Source organism: Chiloscyllium punctatum, chromosome 10 (genome assembly GCF_047496795.1).
Source record: "Chiloscyllium punctatum isolate Juve2018m chromosome 10, sChiPun1.3, whole genome shotgun sequence".
In the NCBI taxonomy this organism is placed as follows: domain Eukaryota; kingdom Metazoa; phylum Chordata; class Chondrichthyes; order Orectolobiformes; family Hemiscylliidae; genus Chiloscyllium; species Chiloscyllium punctatum.
The window spans coordinates 31,756,433-31,783,227 of record NC_092748.1 but is presented as its reverse complement, the minus strand read 5'-3'; the positions used below and the strand labels follow the sequence as shown (position 1 = coordinate 31,783,227).

General features: G+C 39.5%; 1 protein-coding gene across 20 annotated transcripts in view; it reads left to right on the top strand.

The window, feature by feature from the left end:
- Positions 1-26,795, top strand: part of map2 (microtubule-associated protein 2) — a 258,873-nt gene that overhangs the window by 95,257 nt on the left and 136,821 nt on the right. For 17 of the 20 annotated variants that reach the window (XM_072578789.1, XM_072578787.1, XM_072578800.1 and 14 more), the window contains one exon: positions 19,708-19,756. The gene's annotated coding sequence lies outside the window, so the exon portion shown is untranslated. Of the gene's footprint in view, positions 1-14,464; positions 14,568-19,707; positions 19,790-26,795 lie in introns of those variants that run through there. The other 3 variants (XM_072578786.1, XM_072578785.1, XM_072578783.1) reach the window with 2 other exon arrangements.

Genomic DNA, 26,795 nt, shown 5'->3' with positions numbered 1-26,795 from the left:
GACTATACCATTTCAGTCTCTTACTGGCAACTTTCTTCAATGCTTCCATAAATTTAGTTGACCCTTGATTTGTTGGTGGTTGATCTTGTTGTTACACCACATTTCTTGTTCCTCGTTTCTCATTGTTGCCCTAGTATCTATACAATATAACAAAGCTGACCTAAACTATTTTGAAGGTTTTTCAGTTTAATTTCAGTAATACTTTATATTACGTAGTACCTCTATTGCACATTTTCCAATTAGCCCGATCAGAGCTAAGCTTAATTAAGTTCCTTAATTTTTACTACTTTTGCTACCACTGACCCCAAATCTGGGGTCAACATTTTGGGGCTGAATTACTAGTTTGGTCACAGTCCTGATATGTGCCTCAATGTTCAATCAGGAGCCTGTGAGGGGAACATCCATTGCAATCCTCCTGGTAATGGCCAATTAAAGTTGCCTTCGATGCTCCTTCCAATTAAGACAGACAGATGGAGCAGGGATGCATTATACCTAGTAGAAGGCTGTTAGCAATGACTAGACAGCAGCCCTACTAGTGGAGACGAGTGGTGCTGGAGAAGAGGGCAGACGTATAATATGTGTGACAAAATAGTGTTATTCAAAATCCCATTCAGCTGAATTCTAATGAGGCACAGTGCCTTGAGGGGCCTCGGTGGAGGAATTCCCACAGCTACCCCAGATCCCTGAGAGGTCTGTAGGCCCTTTGATATAACCATTTAATGTAACTCTTGGTATGAAACCCCCACCCACACCCATGCCAAGTAGTATGGGACTCTATATTTTCTACGGCTGGGGTATCGGGGCGGAGATTGAAATTTCTTGCCCTGTTATCTGTGTGAGAGAATATTAATTATGTTCAATAAGCTTCGATTTGATTTTCAGGCTTTATGCTCAGAAAGAGGAGCCATCGGAGACGGTGGAAATATTGGAAAGTTGATATGTAAATTGGAAGAAAATGTTTGTTTCATTTCTTGGAAAAGGATCAAGGCCTCTATGTCAGGGTGGTTAACAATTGAAGTGCAGATCAGCAGCGTTAACTTGTTGCACTAGCCCTCTTTGGTGATGGTTATCTGGATATCCTGGTATCCCATGATGAATAGATGGGACACTTTATTAACATATTTAAATCAGGCTCATATACAAGTGGAAGCCTGATTTAAAATTCTTGACTACTGCATGGGTTGAGAAAATAGTAAGGTGAGAGCTGCATCTTGATGCCTCTCTCACCTGCTGCCTCTCAAGGATGCCTTCAGCTAACCATATCCCACTCGAGTTTTGGGGTTCACAAGGGTTGCCAGTTGCTACATCTTTGTATAGGATGTGGGCATTGCTGACCAGGCATTTGTTGCTCATCCCTCATGGCTCTTGAACAGATTGGCTCTTTAGGCCGGTTTAGAGGTCAATTAAGAGTCAGCCACCTTGCTGTGGGTCTGGAGATGCGTGTGGATGAGACTGGGTAAGGCTGGCAGTTTTGCTTTCCTAAAGGGCTTTAATAAACCAGATGGATCAACAGTGAGTACATGGTTGTCAAATGCTAGCTTTTAATTCTAGATTTGATTAAATTGAAATTTCTGTTAAAGCTCTGGTTAATAGTCTTGTGATGCTTCCACCACACTATAGCAACCTTTCAATCCCATTCTTCCCCTCTGTCCTGGCAGCTGGAATGTCTAGTTAAAATGGTTGTGTAAATTCTTCCATTAAAACATGTATTTCTGGGTTCTTGGGTGTCAATTCTTCCTTGCCCATCTTCCTTTCCTACCTGTCCGCAAATACTGGGGCTCCTGGCAAAAATGAACAGGAAGTTGAGAGGAAGCTGTTTTCCAGCTGTTGAAACTATGCTGCCATTGCAAGTCATTGATGGCAAGTGGACAGAAATTAATAGAGGGTGGTGCCTGATATGATGAATGTTACTTTGGAGAATCTAGACCAAGCGGTGAGAAATTCTGATTAGGAAGCCCCAATTTGCCTGTAAAGATATTGTTTTTAATTACCCAAATGAGCCCTTTTGGCATTATTTTTGTTCCTGGTATGTCTGACCTGGTGCAAACGCTACTGCTTGCTGCTCAACCCTCTAGTATAAAATCATATTGAGCAGGGCAATATTTGTGTGAGCTGCATATTTAAGGGGGGTCTCTTCTAGCTATGAGCAGGTGTCTTTGGCTGCAATTCATTGTGCTAAATCAGGTACCCTTGATCTTAGGGAGACAGAGATAAAGTTGGAGCCCCATGTTAATCCACAATGAGATAAGTGATTGGAAACGTTGGCAATCAACACTCAATGTTATGTCTGTGCTTGCATTGATGGTTGAATGGGCAAAGTTTGATATGCCTATCTAAAGCAATTATGTGACTAGTCAAATGTAATTCCTGCTGTAGCCAGTGTGTAGACAGAAGAGAGGAATGGAATCTGAAAATAACACCCATTAAATGCTTCATGAATTATATAAATGAGCTTTGATCAGTGAAAGACTGTTTAAATTTGTATACTTCAAATAATCTGCAGTTGTTTTCAAAAGAAATCTAGCTTGCGCGCAAAGGCATGGTATTTTTTCCATTGTACAGAATTATTTTTCCATGTGAAGGCTGAGCCTTTTATGGTTCATTTCCAAATCTGTATTCAATCTGTCAATTTTGTCCTGCCCAGCTGATGTGATTGGCTGTGTGCAAGCTTTCCACACACCATGGCTGGAGGCAGTCCCCAGGTCTTGCTGGCTGAACTGACTGAACTATCAGTCTGCAATGTTAGAGCCAGGTCCAGTGATTCAGATGAAATTTGAGTCTGCATCCTTTTTTTTAAAGCATACTTTTTTCCATCTATCTTTTCTGCTGAAACACTTGACTCCTGGCCGTTCAATAGACACTGGACTCCTTCAGATACCTTACACAAGTAGCTGTCCTTTATTTGTAGATTTAGATAGCAAGAGTCTGAGAGTATATTTTGTGTTTATTTGGATTATTGCCATGTATCATTACCATGAAAACTAATATCACCAAATAGTTTTTACCTCCTGAGCAGCTTGGTAAGTTCCTGTTTTATCCATCCCTGTCCAAATATACAGTATGTTGAGAGCTAGTAATTTAAAACCATGTTGCCTTTGCAATTGGTGTTATATGCAAAAAAAATCATCAACCTAAACAATGAAATGTATCTAATGTGAAACCCTTCCAATTTAACTGTTTTTATAATGTGATAATCAGGTTCTATAATGTATTCAGATTACATTTTGAACCAGAACCTTGATTTATCTCTACCTATAAATGATCCTGATTTTTTTTCCCAAGTTCCCACTGCAACCAAATTATATTGCTGTCGGACTAAGTGCTTCAGAAATAGTTGCTATTTGGAAGAAATCATAATGATACTTCTGACAATCATTTTTCTCACCTACATCTGCCAATTCTTTGCCGTCCACCTCCTGGGTCTACAGGCTCATATGCTTTGCTGTTTTGGTTATCATTTGTAATACTCTCACTGAATCTTCTGCAAGGAAGGTCTACTTGACTGACCATTTGATGAAGCACTTTGGCCTGAAACGTCAATTTTCCGGTTCCTTGGATGCTGCCTGACCTGTGGTTTTCCAGCACCACTCGAATCTCCAGCATGTGCAGTCCTCACTTTCGCCTGACTACTTGAATTATTGTACTGAGGTAAAGAAAATCTCCATCTCTTCTTCAAACAATAATGAGCAAATTAAAACTTCAATCCTTAAGTCTGAGTTAGAGCTATTTTCTCTTTTCAGTGCAAGCTGTCTCTTTTGTTTTCTCTTTCTGGGAATTTATTTTCACTTCCCCCTCTCTGTTCTCATTCCTTTCTATCTTCTCCATTGCTGGAATTCCAGATAATTTATTCAGCATCACCAACTTCAGGATTCACCTTTAGACATTTCACTGTCCCATTTTTTCAGGTGAAACAAGAACTCTAAAATGCCTAGCCATTTTTTAAATCCTCTAAGGACAAGGTTTTTAGTTTTTCATAATATTTATTCCTGCTCGACAAAATCAGTAATATCAGCACTTTTAATTATAGCGACTCAAGTAAACATGTTTGTAATTTCAATTTTCCAAAAGAAAAAGCTTCTGAAGGAACAATGCAGTTCCCCTACTCTAGTACTTTTATTCGTCTCTTTGAACTGTACCAATGAGCCTCTGAGTGTTATGACTGAATGAGGTGTTGAATTGGCTCCCGTTTTAACATCCTCTCCATTGGCCACAATAAATTCTTTTTATTTCTTTTCAGCATGCAGCTATCACACTTCAAGCATCATTAGCTAAAAAATGAAGGAGCCAATTACCAAGGGTTTTTTGAGTAAAAGATAGATCAATTTTATTATCTACTAACACCAAGAAAATAACAAACATGCGTCATCATATGCAGGTATTAAGTTTAACAAGGAGAGTGCCTGGTGCTGATCGAGGAAAATATAGATTACACAGTTAGACAGTGCTTGAAGGTATTGGATTTGCAACTTGAGGTCACAGCTGATTAGTTGTTAAGTCTAAGGTAATGGTTGTTTTTCTAAGTTGCTGTTTGAATGGTGGTGACTTCCAAGATGGTGAGAGAAACAGGCAAGGAGAATGGAAATGAACTACCTAATATTGTATTGTTGCTAGTATTATGGACCAGACCAAACACACTTCAAATATATCAAGGAGACAGCTTAGATCCTAACTTTTTCTTATTTAAAGGCAAGTGTAAGGCTTTGTGTTCCAGATATAATTCAGTTGTTTATACTGCTTGGCTTTAAGCATAGCATACTTTAATCGTACCATGATATGGAGGTGCCAGTATTGGACTGGGGTGTACAAAGTTAAAAATCTTACAACACCGGGTTATAGTCCAACAGGTTTATTTGGAAGCACTAGCTTTCGGAGCGCTGCTCCTTCATCGGGTAGCTGTGGAGCAGGATCATAAGACACCGAATTAATAGCAAAAGATTACAGTGTCATGAAACTGAAATGATATATTGAACAAACCTAGATTGCGGTCCATAAAATGGAAAACATGTTTTGCCAATTGCAAAGGCCATTCAGGATCTGTGCAGAGAACAGGTAGTTTGAAATTTGAACCAGTCTTCAGATTGAATTTGCTTAGACATGCAGCTCAGAAACTATATTGTCATTGATCTCTGTGCCAGTATATTATATGATAATTCACCTTGTGGTAGAGGAATTGTGTTTCGATAACACCAATAAAGATGCACAGAATATTGTTCCATTTTAGTTTATGGACCCAATGCCAAGTGCCCTCTTTAACCCTTCCAAATGGGTGGTTTCTTTCTGTCACTGTCTTATTTATTGAAATAAATGGTCAGTTAAAGCCCTAAAAACTAGTTTCTGTTTCAGTGCTTTTACTTTTCAAACATACCATTAATTATTTGCATTAGTAAATAATGCAAGAAGTGCATCGCAAGTTTCTGACCTACTTAAAGGCACTCGAAGTGCAGCACTGAATATCATAAGACATCAGTTCCCATTGAATTGACACATTTCTCTGCAGCAAGAGGTGACCATGAACTGAACTCAGTTAAGTAAGGAGGTTTTTTTTTGAAAAAGTACAACCCAAACAAAATATCATCCATTCAAGGAATATTAATAATAGCCCAGCAGTCAATTTATGCAACATCTTAGAACTACCTAAATATTTTTATCAAATTTGCTCTACTTATACAGACTCATTTAAGAGTATTGTTTCCTGGACGCAAACTAATTTGGTCCCTGATAGAGCCCACCAACCACCATATATTTTGTCTAAACTTCTCCGTCCATGAGTCAAATTAAGTAATGTCTTTCACACCACTTGTGCCTCTATGTTAATGCAATGCTAAATGGTACTCCCATACCTCTGTGTGAGCTCAGTTGCAAATCATGCACCCTTTTCCAGCCCAGCTTCTCAGACCATTCAAGCCACCCTTTATTCAAGGCCACATCTTAGGAATCGTAGATTTGGAAAAAAAATTGACCTTGAAATAATCTCATGTTACTCCATAGCAAAAAACGAACCCATTTATAAAATCTATTCAAATGTTCTGACACACCTGAAGTGGTTAATCTCTTATAAAAATGAACTTCCTTTCAGAAATCACATCAAAGGTTTCTCATAGCTCTTTAAGCTGTCAATCAAACTATAAAATCTGGGCTAATTGCTGAGAACTTGAATATCTGAATGTTTGAATTTTTTTTTGAAACTCAGTCAAGTGTTCATAATGACTTAATGATAATCTCGGGGTGGGGGGGGGGGGCATGTCAGCATAAAGCTCAATTGAAACTGTTGAACAGGTGCCACTTTTGGTTTCTAACCTATGACTGTAAATCAAATCATTCCAGAAGAGGTTCTAGTTTACACCTTAATTAACAGCTGCAGCTGGTTTTAAATGTTTGAAGAGCTGATAATTGAAAAGAACTTAAAGATAATGGCAATTATACAGGGGTCATCAGACGTTTGGAACTCCTGATGAAGGGCTTATGCCCGAACTGTCGATTCTCCTCCTCGGATGCTGCCTGACCTGCTGTGCTTTTCCAGCACCACACACAATTGACTCTGAACTCCAGCATCTGCAGTTCTCATTTTCTCCTCACCAGACTTTTGAGTGTTTATATCTACCGTGCACTGTGGGCCAAGGCAGTTGTAACTGCTGTAATGTGATTTGTTTAAAATCACTGAATCCAATGGCCCTGCTGAGCATGGGTTTACCTCCTGTGTGAATCACATCCTTTCCCTTGCTAGCAAAAATTGGATCTTTGGGTGGAGAGAGGGCTCATACCCTGGGTCCTACATGCTGTTTTCAAGACTTGCAGAGACCTGACCTTCACACCTGAAACAAAAATGCAGAATGAACTTTTTTAAAATAAGAAAACAAAATCTTAAGGAAATTGTGCCTTTGCAGTTTAACTTAAGATATATAATTACTCATTTCGAAGATGGCTAATGAGCGCAATGGCTTCAGACAGCTTACTTCAAGGGTTGCAAAGCGCGTCAATCCTAATGTGGCTTCTATCATTCTTATTGCATGACGATAAAAGTTTAACTGAGACACTCCCTGAGAATTCGTGTCATTGCCCTTCAGTTTGACATCGCTGTTGTCAATTTTAGGGAAATGTGACTCATTGGTAATTGCATTAACTCTTTTATGAGTCATTGGCCCAGATATTCTGATGGCCAGAAAGCTGTTTGAACAGTGTATACTTGGGTTGCACATTAGCACTTTGTCAAATCTCCATAAGAATTGTCCAGGAGGTTGAATTTTCTCGTTGGCAATTCCCTGCATATGGATTGCTCAGATGCCATTAAAATCAATGAATTTGGGCATTTCTGAATGAGTTGTTTCAGGAAAAATGAGAGGATTTATAAAAATGCTCTGACACTCTTCAGCAGCTGTTAAACTGACTTGGCACTGAGACCCCCTAACCGCACTTTATCAAACCTCTTATTCTCTGAGACGCCTGAAAAGCAGCCTCTGACCTAATTTCCATTCACTGAACCTGACATCTGCCTCCACCCAACTGAAGTTGGCCAGCATTCCTCCTTCACCTGATGTTCTGAGTTCAGCGTTATCCCCCGTTAACATTTTAGCTGGAACTGAAATTCTGCATGGACAGTTTATCATGCTTTCTTTCTTGCCTGGAGGTTACAATGTGAATCTGTCACTGAACAGTTCACTGGGTTAATTGGAGACCAGATACAGCAGAATAGTTTACATACAGAAAATCACTGAAGTAAAAGAAACAGCAGGTCATTGACTTAAGAAATCTATGAACAGTTATTTGAGTTTACCCATGAACAACCATTGAAATAATTCTACTGAGACAAATGGGATCACGTAGTGTTCCATTTGAGGAACAACCAGTGCTTTCTGTGGCTTGGTGCTTGAATCTTGAAGGAAATTATGCACTTCTTTTGAGCAGACCGTTACACCATTGCTGTATTGCTGAGTAATTACTTGGGCATGTTTCATCTCTCAACTTACATCAACCTTCTTTAATCACCAGCAATGGTCCAATAGCGAGAAAGCAGACTTGTTATGGGAGACTTTAACTTTCCTGATATTGATTGGGAAAGCTATAGCTCAAGTTCGTTAGATGGGTCAGTGTTTGTGCAATGTGTGCAGGAGAGTTTCCTGACACAATATGTAGATAAGCCAACAAGAGGTGAGGCCATACTGGATTTGGTTCTGGGTAACGAACCAGGCCAGGTATTAGAACTAGAGGTAGGTGAGCACTTTGGGGACAGTGACCACAATTCGGTGATTTTTAGTCTAGTGATGGAGAGGGATAAGTGTGTACTACAGGGCAAGAGTTATAGCTGGGGGCAGGGAAATTATGATGCGTTGAGGCATGACTTAGGATGTGTGGATTGGAAAAGTAGATTCCAAGGCAAGAGCGTAATTGATATGTGGAACTTGTTCAAGGAGCAACTATTGAGTGTCCTTGATAAGTACGTACCTATCAGGCAGGGAGGAAAGGGTCGTGTGAGGGAGCCGTGGTTTAATAAGGAGTTGGAATCCCTTGTTAAATGGAAGAGGGCGGCCTTTGTAAAGATGAGGCGTGAAGGTTCAATAGGGGCGATTGAGAGTTATAAGGTAGCCCGGAAGGACCTGAAGAGAGAGCTAAGAGCAGCAAGGAGGGGACATGAAAGGTCCTTAGTTGGTAGGATTAGGGAAAACCCTAAGGCTTTCTATAGGTATGTTAGGAATAAAAGAATGACTAGGGAAGGAATAGGTCCAATCAAGGATAGTAATGGGAAGTTGCGTGTGGAGGCTGAAGAGATTGGGGAGGCGCTGAATGAATACTTTTCGTCAGTATTCACTCAGGAACAGGACATTGTTGTTGTTATGAATACTGAGGCACGAATAAGTAGAATGGATGGCTTTGAGATATGTAGAGAAGAGGTGTTGGAAATTCTGGCAAGGGTGAAAATAGATAAGTCCCCTGGGCCTGATTGCATTTATCCTAGGATTCTCTGGGAAGCAAGGGAGGAGATTGCAGAGCCATTGGCCTTGATTTTTGTGTCCTCTTTGTCTACAGGAGTAGTGCCAGAGGACTGGAGGCTAGCAAACGTGGTTCCCTTGTTCAAGAAGGGGAGTAGGGATAATCCTAGTAACTATAGGCCAGTGAGTCTCACTTCTGTTGTGGGCAAAGTCTTAGAGAGAATTGTAAGGGATAGGATTTATGCACATCTGGATAAGAATGATGTGATCAAGGATAGTCAGCATGGTTTTGTGAAGGGCAGGTCGTGCCTCACAAACCTTATTGAATTCTTTGAGAAGGTGACGAAGGAGGTAGATGAGGGGAAAGCGGTAGATGTGGTATATATGGATTTTAGTAAGGCGTTTGATAAGGTCCCCCATGGTAGGCTACTGCAGAAAATACAGAGATATGGCATTGAGGGTGAGTTGGAGGTTTGGATTAGGAATTGGCTCTCTGGAAGAAGACAGAGGGTAGTAGTTGATGGCAAAGGTTCATCTTGGAGTGCTGTCACTAGTGGTGTTCCGCAAGGATCTGTTTTGGGACCATTGCTGTTTGTCATTTTTATAAATGACCTGGAGGAAGGGTTAGAAGGTTGGGTGAGCAAGTTTGCGGATGATACGAAAGTCGGAGGAGTTGTAGACAGTGAGGAAGGATATGGCAGGTTACAGCGGGATATAGAGAAGCTGCAGAGCTGGGCAGAAAGGTGGCAAATGGAGTTCAATGTAGCTAAGTGTGAAGTGATTCACTTTGGTAAGAGTAATAAAAAGATGGATTACTGGGCTAATGGTAGACTACTTGGTAGTGTGGAAGAGCAGAGGGATCTTGGTGTCCATGTACACAGATCTCTGAAAGTTGCCACCCAGGTAAATAGTGCAGTGAAGAAGGCATATGGCGTACTGGCTTTTATTGGTAGAGGAATTGAGTTCCGGAGTCCTGAGGTCATGCTGCAGTTGTATAAGACTCTGGTGCGGCCGCATCTGGAATATTGTGTGCAGTTTTGGTCGCCATACTATAGGAAGGATGTGGAGGCACTGGAACGGGTGCAGAGGAAGTTTACCAGGATGTTGCCTGGTATGGTAGGAAGATCCTATGAGGAAAGGCTGAGGCACTTGGGGTTGTTTTCTTTGGAGAAAAGAAGGTTTAGGGGTGATTTGATAGAGGTGTACAAGATGATTAGGGGGTTAGATAGGGTTGACAGTGAGAACCTTTTTCCACGTATGGAGTCGGCTATTACAAGGGGGCATAGCTTTAAATTAAGGGGGGGTAGATATAGGACTGATGTTAGGGGTAGGTTCTTCACTCAGCGAGTCGTAAGTTCATGGAATGCCCTGCCAGTAGCAGTAGTGGACTCTCCCTCTTTATGGGTATTTAAGCGGGCATTGGATAGGTATATGGAGGATAGTGGGTTAGTGTAGGTTAGGTGGGCTTTGATCGGCGCAACATCGAGGGCCGAAGGGCCTGTACTGCGCTGTATTGTTCTATGTTCTATGTTCTAAAAGTAAAATGCTGCAGATGCTATAAATCTGAAATACAAACAGAAAATGCTCGAAATACTCAGCATGTCAGGTAATATCTATGGAGATAAGGAGTTGATGTTTCCAGTTGATGGCCCTTCTTTGCAATTGATTTGTACGTAACTGAGGAATTAGTACTGATCCTTTTGGCAGTCGACTAATTGCAAATTGCCAACCTTAAAATGATCCAGTGCCGCAGATTGTTTGCTGTAAGTTAGCCAATTGTCTCTCCATGCTAATATGCTACTGTCAACACCATGACTTATCTTGCATGGTAAACTTTGAAAGCATCTTATCAAATGCCTTTTGGGAAAACAAATAATCTACTGGTTCCTCTATATCTCTGCTTATTCTGTCTTCAAATAACTTTGTCAAATATAACTTCTCTTTCATGAAGCCATCAAGCATATTTGAGATTTTACTAAGTGTATCATTTCCTCAATACTGAACTCCAGCAATTTGCCAGTGACAGATGTTAGGCTAACTGGCCTTTAGATTTTTGCTTTTGATCATCTTCCTTACTTGAATAGGGTATTACGTTTTCAGACTTCCAACACAATAGGATGTCTCTATCTCTAAGATCCTTGAATACAAACAAACAGGGCTTGTCAGTCATCAGCCTGACTAATTTGTTACTTATGTGTGATTGTTTAAAATTTCTTTCCCTATTATTGGAATGTTTTGTCTTTGACATTGCAAACAGAAAATATTTGACAGAGTTCTCTACTTTCCTTACTTCCCATTATTAAATCCCAGATTTTTCATCCTAAGGAACCAAAATTTACCTCCGCTAACCCCTTCCCTCCGTACTGCTAGAATGTGTTTTTAGAAACTGGTTTTATCTCTTGTTGCCATCCTAATCAATGTTGAACATGAAGGTGACTGTTTTTATTTGTAGAAACTTAAAAGCTATGTGGAGTTTTAGATTGCATGGTGATATACCAAACAGGAAGTTCCTAAGGGGTGTGAAATTGACATGACACAAACGATGTCAATGTGGCAGCTTTTTGGCAGATTTTTGCCCAGCTTGAGATGTTTTGAAACAATGTTGAATTCTTGGAATTGAAATTATTAGCTTGGTATCTAGCCATATAGTAGTAACTTGCTGTGCATCAAAATTGGGGTTATATAAGCTGTTGCATTTATAACTATATGCCTGCATCCTTTACCTCTAATAGAAGTTGGAAGAATGAAATATTAACATTCTTTTATTATCTTTTGTTAAGAACGTTATCGAGTGTATAATTCATAGATACTTTAATACAATTTTATTTTGGAGTTGGATTTTTGCATTTTAAATACAGGGCATATGGGGTTTTCTGTGTATTGGAAGGCATTTCGTGATTAACTTGTAAGTATTTCTGAAGCCATGGTGATTTCTTTAAAAACAGCTTGAAGGAGAGAGAACCTCAGAGCTAACCTGTTTTTGTTAACATTGGAAGAGTTCATGAATGAACAAAGTACATAGTGTAAAGGTTTGTGTTGGAATATTCTAGAATTTACTTTTAAGCTTAGAAGTAAATAAATACCCAAAGTGTGGATATAAATCTCAGTCTTGGTTTGAGTTTGGAGCAGTTCTGTAGCATTCTGAGCTGAAGGGGGTTTGGTTTAGCTCAGTTGGCTAGATGGCTGGTTTGCAATGCAGAGTGATGCTAAGAACTTGGATTCAATTCCTGCACTGGCTGAAGTTATCATGGAAGATGTTCTTCTCAATCCTGCCCCTTGCCTGAAGTGTGGTGACTCTTGCTTAGACAGTCACCATTTATGGCTCTTGAATGAGATTTCAACCCTATTGTCTGCTAAGACTATGGCAACTTCACCTTTCACTTAACTAAAGAGAGATTTGTAACACAGTTGCTCCTGAGAGGGGGAAAAGACAGTTTATATTTGTAAAATAGTTGGAATCATAAAACAAGTTACTGAGGTAATTACATCCAATCCTTCATGATCAGTGTATATAGGATATAGGTGCTAATTATACCTTCACAATTCATTTACAAAGGGCTCTCATCAGGATCTGAAAGTTTCTTTCACTGCTAATTGGTTATTCAACCAACAAAACTAGAATGCTCCCCAAGGAGCCTCAATAAATATTTGCAATATTGTAATTGTACCCTTTGAACATAATGCATTTTATCAACACATTTAAATTCCATTTTGTTAACTTTGTTTTTGCAAATATGGCGCAGTGGTTAGCACTGCTGCCTCACAGCGCCAGAGACCCGGGTTCAATTCCCGCCTCAGGCGACTGTCTGTGTGGAGTTTGCACATTCTCCCCGTGTCTGCGTGGGTTTCCTCCGGGTGCTCCGGTTTCCTCCCACACTCCAAAGATGTGCAGGCCAGGTGAATTGGCCATGCTAAATTGCCTGTAGTGTTAGGTAAGGGGTAGATGTAGGGGTATGGGTGGGTTGTGCTTCGGCGGGGTGGTGTGGACTTGTTGGGCCGAAGGGCCTGTTTCCACACTGTAAGTAATCTAATCTAATCTAAAAGAAGTTGTCATTAATGAATGAGAAAGCCCAAGTATTAGTTATGACTTTGCTGTTATTTCATTTTAGTGCATTCATGAGACAAGCCTATTCATCCCACATCACCTCAAGGTCAAAAGCAAAATCCTACAAGTGCTCAAAATCTAAAACAAAAGCGGAAAGTTCTGGAAATACTTAATGCCAGGCTGTGGAAAGGGAGAATCAAAGTTGACCTTTCAGGTCATTGGCCTTTGGGAGATGATATTGTTGATATATTAAGAATGAGAAAAGAAATCATTGGCAAAACTCAGTTGAATGTCAGAGTCATGAAGATGTACAGCACGGAAACAGACCCTTCAGCCCAACTAGTCCATGCCAACCAGATATCCTAATCTGATCTAGTCCTATTTGCCAGCACTTGGCCCATATCCCTCTGAACCCTTCATATTCATGTACCCATTCAGATGCCTTTTAAATGTTGTAATTGCACAAGCCTCCACCACTTCCTCTGGCAGCTCATTCCATACGTGCACCACCCTCTGCGTGTGGGAGGAAACCGGAGCTCCCGGAGGAAACCCACGCAGACACGGGGAGAATGTGCAAACTCCACACAGACAGTCGCCTGAGGCGGGAATTGAACCCGGGTCTCTGGCGCTGTGAGGCAGCAGTGCTAACCACTGCGCCATATTTGCAAAAACAAAGTTAACAAAATGGAATTTAAATGTGTTGATAAAATGCATTATGTTCAAAGGGTACAATTACAATATTGCAAATATTTATTGAAAAAGTTGCCCCTTAGGTCCCTTTTAAATTTTTACCATCTCACCCTAAAACTATGCCCTCAAGTTCTGGGCTCACCCACCCATGGAAAAGACCTTGTCTATTTATCCTATGCATACCCCTCATAATTTTATAAACCTTTTATAAGGTCACCTGTCAAGCAAAATGAGGTGGTCCTTTTGCTGGTAACAGATGTGTTAAAGGAGGACGGTGAGATTCACTATAAGCTGCAACAAAATTCTAAGCAGATGCATAGTAGTTATTTGGCCCATCGAGCCTGTACTGTCGCTTTTGAAGGGCAATCCAATCAATCCCACTCCCCTGCTCTTTGCCTCTGCAACTTGTAGCTCCAATCAATCCCACTCCCCTGCTCTTTGCCTCTGCAACTTGTAGCTTTCTGGGTATTCATTCAATTTTCTTTTAAAAGCTCCAGCTGAGTCTATTTTTACAACATTATCAGGCATTCCAAATCCTAAGCAGTGCTTGCATTTAAAAAAAAGGTTTCTTGTCAACTGGCAGAGAGAGATACACACAGGGGAAACAATGAAAGCGTGCAATAAGCACAGTGAAAATTGCAAAGAGAGGGGCAAGGACATCAGTTGCCACTATGCGAGAAAAGCAAGCAGGTTCTGTGTTACAGATTAACTTCAGTTAAAGTACTGCTGAGGTTTTGTCATAAAAATGTAAGTTTGTTTTTGTTCTGTGTGAGGGGATTTAAGTAATAAATTGTGGTTTTGTCAGGTATGGATCTGGGAAATTACAGCACATTCAAGGATCTTGAGAGAAAAGCTGCAGGTGGCATGATGGTAGTGAGGACAGAGAAGTGGAGAGTGAATGTTTCTGGGTAAGATACTGACGACGGTAGATTTATGACCTAATATTGTGCTGCTTAAATGTTGACTTGAAACCTGATGTGGCTTGGCCCATATGATGTAAATTTCTCTAATTTGGAACAAATGTTGACAGTTTGTGTCATCAGTTCATGAGTCATTCAGCTTTTGGTCTTTTTTATCATAATCATTGTGGTCAAAGATGTTTTAGGAAGGGGGAAAAATGAATGCATTAAGTACAGAACTGTCAACAGCAGACAAATTTTAAGCGTTGAGTTTGCATTTCGTACTAAAAGTATGACAGATCAAAACACTGAGTGGGAGTTTGAAAAGAAGACCAGGGAGGTGACCAAAAATGTGTGGTTGCAGGGATACGTTCTGAGGAAGATTTTGAAAATGAAGGGACAATGGTGATGCAGAATTTTGTTGAGAAATCCATTTCAGAATTAAAAGGTGTGCTGAAAGAATGGTCTGCTGGAAGGAATACAGGAATTGTAGTGGATGGTACTCCATTGCTGATCTTGTACTGATACAAGATTTGAGGGGCAGAGTGAGGTGAGAAAGCATAAGGCTTAAAAACAAAGGAATGGGAGACCGTAATATTGAGGGTGATGCTTGCAGTGGAGACAGTAAAAGCTTAAGGTTTGGGTAGTGGAATTCTGGATGAGTTAATGCTTGTCCCTAATGAAATAATGGAGACTTAAAAGAGCCTAATCCTTGAGATGTCAAAGATGTTTGAAGGTTTTGTGATGCAGCTTAATGGAGATAGATGTAAATATATTTGGCAAACAATCTGAATGTGAAATTTGAAGCTGAGCTGTGTCAAGTCAGGCACTAATTAAAAAGAAAACAGGGAAAGGGAATGGAATGGGAACCTTGGTACCAGGTTTTGGGGAATGTTGTTTTGCTGGTAGCGGGTGATCAAAACATTTAGTTCATTGACAGGCAGTGAACAAGAGGTTGGACAGCCAAAGCAAAGGGCCAATCTGCCTCCCATAAGATTTAACCAATCTTTGTCAGACCTCTATCAGCAAGAAGTTGTGTGGGCTGTTTCTGGCTTCACTTATCCAGCAAAGTGTATGAATTGAACACATGCTGACCAACCGTGATGTTTAGCTCCTGATTCATTCTACTATTTGTTTTAATTCTAATTGAAAAGTCAAAATTTGAGGTAACAAATTTGTTAAAATCAGCTGTTTTAGCCAAATTTCTCATGCCACAGTTGTGAATTAGTAGAATTTTTCAAGCTGTCTTTGGACAGCAACTGCCTGGTTATAAAGCTGAATCTGATATAGATTCATTCAATTCAGACTGGAATTCGCAAATGTGATTTTGTCACAGTTCATATTATGTTAGTAATTTTTGCTTTGTGATTACCCAAAGGCCGCTGAGATGATGAGCAAAAAAAACCATAGTGCAGGGAACCATTTAAGGGAGGGAAGTAAATGCACATGTAGGGGACATGTAGTTTAGTCAGGGGACGGAGATAGTGATTTGGAGTTGTAATGAAAGTTCAGCTGTGTTGCTTTCCTGGAGCCAGGGTTAGAGAACATCTGCTAGGGGCAGGCAAAGAACTTGTAGTGCAATGGTTAGGAGATCCAGCTATCATTGGTATCCCCACATGTGTACCAATGATACCCAAAGGACTAGGAAACAGACTCTGGTTGCAAATTATGAGGAGCTGATGATTAAATTAAGAAAACAGGTCATTAGAAGTAATAATTTATTTATTGCTACCTGTTCCTGAGCAAGTTGGCATAGGGTAAAAAGAGATCAGAATTGTATGTGTTTATCAAAGAATAGTGTGAAAGAAATGGATTCTGTTTCATGGGGCATTTAAACCAACAGGAGAAAGTGGAAGCTGCGCTGTTAGGACAGTCTTCATTTTAATTGGCAGAGAGGGCGATGAACTACAATACTGGGGGGTAAAGTTTTGTGTGAGGGGAGATGAGGTAAGTTAAAGAGATGGGATAAGGCAGCAGAGCAAGCTAACACTGTAGCTAATGGTAACCAAAATGTGCAGGAACAGACGAGTGAGAGGGTATGCAGGTAAAAAGGAAAGGGTACTTAAGACATTCACTAGGAAAAAGGTTTTGGAAAAACTTTAAAATCAAAGTCAGTTTCACTGGACATAGTGGATTACATCAGAGATTTAAAACGGAGAGGTGGTGAAGGTGGTATGTGCATTGGTCATGATCTTGTTTCAGTGGATTGGAAAATCACTATTGCAGCACCTCTTTTTGGGGAAGGAGAAATACAGGAAGCTGGAAACTACAGTTATCTTATCACCTGTAATAGAAAGCTACTGGAAATTTTATTATTTAAATAATAAGACATTTAGCAGATGATGGGATCAGGCAGAGTCAACAAAGTTTTGTGAAAGGGAGATCATCTTTGACTGATGTTTTACAGTTATTATGAGAAAGTAATATGCACAGTGGATTAAGGGGAGCCTGAAGGTATTCTATAGGGTGTCACATAGGTTACTACACAAAACTGCATTATAGGGCCCATTGTTGGGGCCTTTAATTATTTACAATTATATCAGAAAACTGGATGAAAGAGCAGATAATATGGTGGCTAAATTTGCTGATGACACAAAGATAAGAAAATGTTGTGAATAGGGATGAAGAGTCAACAAAGGCAAAAATGTAAGTTAAGTGAATACTTGAGAACTTGGCAGAATGTGATGTGGGAAATGTGAAATTGTCCATTTTGGCAGGAGGAATAGAACAGTGTTAATCGAATAGATGGGGGGAGCAAAGCTCTACTGTACAGAAGGATCTAGATGTTCTGGTACATGAATTTACAACCATTGGTGCACAAATACAGCAAGTGATTAGGAGGGCAAATGGAATGTTGGAATTTTTTGCTTGGGAAATAGAGTATTTAAAAGGAAAGGGAGTGTTAATTGTTGCTGCTGTATGAGCCTCCTTGAGACTGAATCTGGAGACTTGTATGCAGTCCTGGCTGCCTCAAGATTATTATTGTATTAGGAACAGTTCAGAGAATATTGCCTGGAGTGTTTTCAAGGATGAAGGGTTATCTTATGAGGAAAATTTCACATTTGAATTATATCCATTGATATTTAGAAAAGGAAGAAGTAATATTTTTGAGGCATACAAGATCTTGAGGGGGCTTGACCTTATGGATGAGTCTAAAGCTAGGAGTCACTGTTTTAAAATGGGAGGTTTCCCATTTAAGACTGAAGAGCGAAGAAATCTTTTTCTGAGGATCATTGATCTGTGCAATTCTCTTCACCCGAGAGAGGTCTTTGAATATATTCAAGGCTAACTTCGATGGATTTTTGATTGATGGACTTGAGAACTGTGGGAGACAGGCAAAGTGGAGCTACCTCCATAATCAGAGAATTTATCAATTGATGGAGCAGGCTTGAAGAGCCAAAATGGCAACTGCTTAAACGTTTTATGCGCCAAAAAATGCATTTGGCATAGCTGAGCTTTTTTAAAAACCAAATTGTCACATGTTATTTTAAGGCGCTACCCTACTAAGATAGTAGGAAAGTCAAAGTTGCTCTTGAGAGAGATGTAACTTTTCTCAATGTGCATAAATAATTGAAGGCTTTTTGTGGAGAATAAAGCAAATCAGGGGACACCATTTGTTCTTTCACAGACAGTATCAAGATAGTAAATCAGTGCTGAAAGACACTGGATGTTGTGCTCAACTATTCTGGCACTGTTACAGTACAAAAATCCACATTGTGTGATAGTTTCAAACTGCGTATGTTCTGAACACTGTTTCCAAGAACTGAGGGATAGAATGAAATGCTCTTCTCATTTCAAATTGAATTTCTTTCATTCATTGGAATCACCAACGGGGAGAAGTATGGGCATGAAATTTCTGATGGCCAGGTATTCGTTTCCAATGCAAAGATGGGGATTGCACATGAGAACCTGGGAATCCCTGATGTGTCAGACTCGGAGGGAATTGAAGAGTCTGTTGGGCAATTTCCCAGTGCCTAGAATCCTAAAATAGTACCCACTTATCTCAAAGGAGTTTAAAACCCTTATCTAACTCCTGCATGATTATTAAACTAACTGCCCAATTTAGCAAATGTACCTCTAATTACACCTCCACCCTTCAGAACTGACACTTCGTTTACCCCCCCCCCCCCCCCTTGTTGGGACTGACCCTACTTCCTCCTTCCCAAAGTTCCCCAACACTCCCCTTCCCACACATCTGCTAGATATGACAAGTTCCTACTCCTAGGAACTTAGAGTATAGATGCATAAACAGTAGAGATATTTAGTTCAGTTCTATAGCTCATTCTCCTACATATGTGTAAAAAAAAATGTTCTGGATCCTTTTCGTAATTTGAAACCTCTGAAGATTCATGACCTACTTTTCTGGGTAGAAGTGCTTCATTGACCTCTGCCATATTTGATGCTTAATCAAAACCATCCATTTGTGTCATTTCTCAATAATGTGCCAGATGTGTAGCCAAGTAGCTGCTCCCCTGTTCACAATTCCTTCACAGCAAGTAGAGAAATAATTTACTGCTTCAACACTAGCTGAAGATATGATTTTTGTCTGAGACTTTGTATTATAATACTTCTAATAAAAGTGTACAAGTTTAAAAAAAAATCATTTGAGAATAAGGGACAGTAAGGCCTTTGTCAGCCTGAATTTGCTGAGCTTGTGTTCCTTGGTTTCCTGGGCTTTGATCCAAGGGATATGCTTCACTGGTTGCAATTAAAATCCTCGTCAGGGAGGATGTGTTGCCAACTCCCAACATGCCCTTAAACAGATGAGAATGCAGCAGCATCCTTTTGAATTATCATAACTGTCTAACTATTGATTTCTTTCACCACCCACCAGGCTGGAGTTTTCTAAGGTTGCTGAACTGTTAAACTCTCCTGCAAGACAGTTTTCAGTGGCAGTAGTTTCTGATCTAACGGCGTCAATTGAGTTTATTTTTGTGTGAAGGGCCTTAATCAGGCTACAGTAGAATCATCATGCAGTCATTTAAGAATAGAAATTATGCAATTCAGTGCATCAGCAAGTTAAGACTATTTTGAAGAGACTTTTTGAATTAGAAAGATCGGTTAGAACATTAATTTGAGAAACAGTTCCATGTATGATGATGATAAAGTAATTTTGGGTTGTAATTGACTGAAATTATTTGTTTTTCAGAGTTCGATTGATTTCTCAGATTAGAAAACGTGAAAGATCTCCTTCAGAGGTATGCTCTTCACTTCTGCATCATGAGAATAAAGTAATTGCTATATCATTCACTGCTATTTAAACCTAAAGTATTATTTGTTTATTCCTTTTGTATTTAACGGTGAATATGTCTGATTGCATTTTCAAATCTGGCGGTCTATAGTTTTGAGAAGCAATCAAATAATGATTGACATTATTTGGCAATTTCATTTTTGCTGTCACTGCAAAACTAAATGGGATATTGTCTAGTTAACTAAATACTGTGAGCAGATTGTAAAGTGCTATTTCTCCCCCATGCAAACATTTCAAACATCATCTTCTAAAACTGTAATGTTAGCGCCACAATTCAGTGAAGAAATTAGATTGTGATAGGACTTTTTCAGTTTATTAAATGCAATAGTTTGTCTGAGAGGTATGAGACCATTAACTAACTGTATTAAATTGCTTGCGTCAGAAAGGTCTTGTTTTGCAGAAATGCACAATATTTTATATACCATGAATTTCCATGCATCAGTTAAGCCTCTTGAAAGTTCTTTTCTGTAATTTCTATAAATAAATTCTGATCTTGGTTTGTGCCAAATTCTGACGGTTGTGTATTTTTTTTCCATTTCATCCCCTAATGTTTTCGGTATGGCTTATGATATCCTTTCCTTCACCCATTCAAAGCATTCTTTCACTTTTCAAATGCAGTAGTGCCTCTGATCTGCAGCATTGCATGTTTGTGAGCGCAGAATTACGTTATGACGTAATCAGACACTGACAGCACTTAGTGGCTAGACTTTCATTTAGAAAATTACAATATTTGTGAAGAAAAGGAATTCTTGAAACTCTACCATTTCATCAAGGGGCAAAAAATTAGCAAGCAGAAATGGAATTTTTCATTATAGATTTAACTGCATTTAAATTGTAGACTTAAATCTTTATTACTCTAAATGACACCCTGAAAGAACTGTGGATGCTGGAAATCATAATCCTAAACAAAACCAGAAATTGCTGGATAAACTCAGCAGGTCTGGCAGCATCTGTGGAAAGACCTCAGAGTTAATGTTTTGTGTCCAGTGACCCTTCTTCAGAACAGTCCTGTAGAAATGGTTCGAAGAACAAAGGAAAAGGTCTGTGACAGGGTGAATACGAAAGGATATTGAAGTACAGTGCCTAAAGACAGTGATTGCCATCAAACCCATTGTCAAGGGCCACATTATTGATATCTGATACACAAACCTCTACCCATCAGAGGCAAAATCCTTTCCTAAGCCATGACCCACTACTGAATATCAAATTATTGCATTCAGTAAAGGTACATAGCTCATAACTACTTGAGAACTTTCCTCCACTGCATCCAATATCATAATTCCCAATTCCTGTACGGCTTCTAACCCCTTCCCAAGACCTATGATCAAATCGGCCTTGGTTAACGGATTGTTTTAGCTTGTGTCTGTCCTGCTGAACTTTTCTTCTTCTCTTGACTCCATTTATTTCTCCGCCAGTACAAACTCTTCCTCTCAACATTCACGTCTCTTCTGATGCCTTATGTTACTTCAACAGTTTTCCAGTCTCTTGATAGTAACCCGCACCTCTTCATTATTGATATCTAAGCCCCCCCCACAAGGATGGACTTTGCTTCTTCCTTGAGCATAGGCCCAATCAATCCTCATCCACGACCATCCTCCTCCACTTGACTGTGCTTGTCCCTACTCTGAGCAACAATTCCTTCAATTCCACTTCTTCCAACTAAAATACCTGCAGGGGTACCAGTAGTATATGTTTTGTGGGATATGTCAAACATTTATTATTTCACTCTTATTCTGGTATCCTCCCTCAGCTTCCAGTCTGGCACATTAGAAGGTAGCACTGGCAAAGTTACTATCTGAATTATGAACAACGTATTTTGGTGACTTCGATAATGGTCCCTTCCCTTGCTCAGTTTTTGTCTCTATTTCTGGAAAGAGGTTATCTAATAATGTCCACTATAAACCCTTAGAGTCCTACAGCTATCTCAACTTTACTTCCTTACACCCTGTGTTGTGAAAGGACCCCATTCCCAATTTGTTCATTCTTGGATCGGTTCTAATGATGCATGGTTCTAGACTAGTGCATTGGTGCTTCCTTCCTTCCCTCCCCTCCGTGATGGGCAGGGTCAAGAATGCATATGAACCTTGGCTAAGAGCCCAGAAATTCGTTGTTCTCGAAGCACCTGAGCCCATGCTTGATGTACAGCTCTGAGCTCTCTGACATCTGCTATCAGTTTCAGTGTTATTTACAGAAGGTTTACTGCTTTTGAAATTTCAGTTATTGAAATCTCAATGTCTTTGAATGACTGACACTTCTGGACTGTAGTTAAAGGTTTCTTTTGAACATAATGGCAAGTTATTAAAGAATGATTCTTTCTATGTTTTATTGTGCGCACGCAAATAGCACTATGTAGAATTTTCTTCAATACAGCGTATAGATGAATGGTCATGGAAGTGCCATAATGAAGTATGAGGGGCCATGAGTAAGTAGGGAAGTGGTGAGACATAGTTGGTGTTTGAAGAGTTACTGCCTGGCACGGGGAGTGGGTGGGGTGGTGGTGGTGGACGCACAAGGAAGAGCATTTGAATTTACTTTCCAGGAACCCCCCCGCCTCTCAGTAATGCAGGCCAAGGGGGACAGCACCTCTGAGATGCCATGACTGTTTGTTTAAATCAGGCCTGATTCCACACCACTTGAGGCAGGGTGGACCACTTCAATCGCTGCAATGGAGCTGGCCTTGTCTAACATAAAGAGTGTGAGAGCTTATGACTTCATAGACTTTGGTGAAATTGGAAAACACAGGAACGGGGTCAGGAACCCTGGAAATTAGACTCACCCGCCACCATTTTTAGATCACTTGCAAGTCCTTAGTCAGCACATCCAGACCTTCATTTTAGGAGGTTAATTTGCCAAAAGAAAGCATAGAAAACTATATGCGCTCTGGCACCTATTTTTAAAACAAAAAAGACAAGGATCCATTTTTAACCTCTGAAAATTTTCAGAAATAAATCCTTTAGTTCTATGAAGGTAACTTATTTTCATAGAAGAAAATGAATTAAGTACAGCAAAACTAAAATTGAAATGTGAATCTCTGTGCATCTCTTTTACAACTAAGCAATAAGTTCATTTTTAAAGATTTATTAGTGGCTTATAAAGCAGAGCACAATGCTGACCAATATCATTTATCTGGTCCCATTGAAGTTCTATAACATTGATCTGGGATGATGTTTTTCATGTTAAGCACTGAAGAATGTTGAGTCTGTTTTAATTGTAAACGTAGCTGTCTGATATATTCGTAATATTACAATAAGTTGCATTCTTCCCACTGTTTTGATGATCCGTAAGAAGTTGATGTAATTTGTCATGCCACCACTTTTATCTGACTGTATAGATTCATCCAGGAAATGTCCAACAGCATTACTGAATTTAATGGCTTCCTGTGCAGTAGTGCTTGCTTGCTTGCTTGCTTTGAACTCTGATGTTAGATGGTGTTTTGTTGATATCTGGCTGAAAGTAAACTTCAGGCAACAGGAAGCATAGTCACTTTCAATGAATAGGTACTTACAAGAATGAATATAGTCAAAGGCCAGCCCATCATTAACTTTTAAAATCTTGTAAAAAAATTGTTCACAAGTAGGATTTCATGAACTGATTTCACCAGAAGTTTAACCATAAATAGCTGTGCATCATTGTATTTGCATATTCATTGCTTTGTCTCTGTACATGTGAATACTATCAAATTTGCAACATGTGTGGTCTGCTGATATTGGATACATATTCCTCTCTGCAGTTCAAGGACAATGGTAACTTTTAATTATGATGTGCTTGATATGAAGGGCTATTTAATGGAGCAAGTCATAATCAGTGCTTCACATTTGTGTTCAGCAACAATGTGCTTTTTATTTCAGTACTGGTATAGCAGTGAATTATGGAAGAATCTAAAATGTTTCTTCCACATCCTTTTTTTTTCTGGGATTGTAAGCCTGTTAACAATGAGTTAGTTTTATTTTACCCTTTGCTATTTCTAAATGAGTTTGGATGCAATTCCTTGGATGTGAAATGCCCTCTAGTACCACAGCCAAGAGTTGGCTTTGTGTGTTTGCAAAGTATTCCATTATGGGATGGAAGGACTTTAAACTTTTTACTTCAAAATCTACACTTCCCTGTACTTCAGGAGATGGTTATGGGAAATTTGATTGATCTTTATTGTAAACCCTCCTTAGTCCACTGGGAACGTTATTCATAGTAATTCTACTGCTGCTTGAGCTCAAAAGAACTAAACTTGCAAAAACTAAGAGGTGAACTGGATTTGTCAGAGTCAGTGCTGAACTAAGATGATATCTTTGGTGACAGAACTATTGTGCAGTTCACCTTTTTAAAAATCTTCTGTGATCTATATTTAAAATGCACATTTGGTTACATCTCTGATATCTTTGGACCCTCTGGAAGCAATATTTTGCATTGAGTATTATTCTTCAAAGAAATTGTTTTCTGTCACCCTTGTTTTAATGATTCAATTGTGTGTTGTGCCAGAGTATATGTGATGATGCACTGTGGAGCTGCATCAGCAATTTAACGTGATGGATGTCCAGGTCCTTGCAATGAAACTGCCCATCTTCTGACAGCTGATTTATAACACTGTCATTTCAAATTATCATAATTATTATATTATTCATTTCAGGGGCAAAAGTGGCTGGCTAAATTTAGCACAAGCTGTTCAAATTAAATGGCTTTCAGGGTGTTTATTCATGAATTTTCAAATGCAATACAGAGAAAAGATTATGATGTGTCCGTTAAAATGCATTTTGTGCCTAAATCATACTAAATTAATTGCATTGTTACTCTCTCAAATGATTTAATACTCTTGAGAACTGATGAAATCACTGAAAAGAAGTGACTGTTGAAATGCAAGATGTCTTTTCCAGTGTGGGGCTAAATACAATTTGTAGACTTTGCTGATTAGACCCTGTTGGATTGGTAATGTTTTACCACTTGACCAATGTTGAGTACTTGACTGGGTTCAGTCAGAACTTTTGTTTATTGAGAAAATGCATTTGAATTCTTGGGAATCTATATGCTGCGTCCTGGCCATGTACTTAAGAATACAGCTTTGTGGTGGTATCAAGGGAAAAAAAATGTCTAATATGGGCTGGGAGCACAAGGCTGAGATGAAACATTCTGAATGAGATGTCCCTGTTCCCTAAGTCTCCTTGGGAATTTGGGTGTGGCCCACAGAGAAGTACCTGGTTAGATCTGGTGACCATCTTTGAGCACTGAATGTGTGGTGCAACAACAAGGGCCTAAGCTAGGATCATGACCTCAGTTCCCTGAATATTTAACAGTGCACATTTCTTCAATAATTTTCAAAACAATCCATTTTCAGTAGAGGCTAAGGAGACACTTAAAACTCCTCTCAGAAGAGGGCAGCATATACCTGCCCCTACCTCCAACAAGAGTCTACAAATTGGTTTTTAATCTTGTTAGTGGGAAGTGACCTGAAATGTGGTTCTGATGTACCAGTGGTTGGCATCTGACTTGGGCAAAATAAATAAAGAAATTGCCTTTGACTTCCTACTGATGAGGTCATCAACAGGTACCACAGATGTGTAATGCAGTCAGGAATTATCCTTTTTATGCCCTGCAGACATGAGAAGCCTGAATTAATCTGCAAACAAAACCAAGTAGTTTAGAATGAGTTTTGCTACAGTCCTGTTTGTAAACAAAAGCAAAATATCCACTATGTTGAATTTTTTGGTCCAGATCTTCTGACTAGAAGGTAATTGTTTGAGCTGCATAGACTGGAGTTACATATTGGGATCACGTGGAAATTCCAATGCAACTGACTCTGTGGGAATTGCCTGGGAACTTGAAACATCCAGTGGATAATTACCCAGTATCTGGAACCATTTAGGAACAGTCCCTAAATCTGAGCTAGAGTCAACACACTTCAGAGATTTCTGGTTCACTTAGTTGAATAGTTAGAGAAATCAAAACCTGCTCTAAATCCTAGCTAACAATAAAACTGAAACCCTCCCTCTCCCCTCCCAACTCTGAGTCACTATTAACATCACAAATGAGTCCAAGTCTTCTGATCCATGTGACCCAAACCTGACTCTTTCCTAATTATCCCCCACCTAAATCTCTTGCAGACCCAATACCCCCACCTCCTTGATCCAGGTAGTGCTTATGGCCCTCACTTAATTAACGCATTTAGCTGCCAAAATGGCTTACAGACCTTTGAACCACAAAATACAGTATATACTGCTGAAAAAGGGAGGTTGGTTTTAGCACCAGTCTTTTCCATTGCCTCCTTCATGGATTCTTGGGTTTGTAGATGCAGGGGAAAGCTCATGGCTGAAAACTTGGACTAAAAACAACTCCACCAAAGGCCATTATAAGTGACATTTGATCTGACGTGGATTGAAAATAGAGATCGTGATCCAGATTAGAAAATTCCAGCCTTGGTTGCAGATTAAGGAGTAGAAATGAGCTGAGAAAGAAAGTTAGTCCAAAAGTTAATTGATGTTACTTCAAGTGTAAACCATCATTTGCAAGGTTAGCTAACTCCTGCTGTAAATCGTCAATCAAATTTACGTTTTAAGAACCACTTCACTTTTTTTTCAAATACTTGCCTAGGTTCCTGGTTACAACCAATACTTTCAATCTTCTTTAATCTTAATATTCTATGCTTAAATAATAACAAAATCTGTAAATTATATTGTGCAGCCTTCAGGATATTTCTTGCAAAGGAGACATGAGAAAATCTTTTCCTTGACTGTGGAAGGATTTAGCTTTGATACCACCCTTTCCTCAGTATCTTGTATAATTAGTATAATGTGTAATTTAGGCTGGCACATGCAGGATCTAGTGTTCTGTCATCCCATAACTAATGTCACAGAGAGGAATTTAAACTTAATATAGAGGGGGAAAATGTTCTGGGGAGGAGTTGCAAACTGCCAAAAACCAAAAGGATATGGCAACATTGTAGGACAGTTATTAGAGTAATGATATTGAGGATGGGGCAGGAAGGGACAGTGTGCAAACAT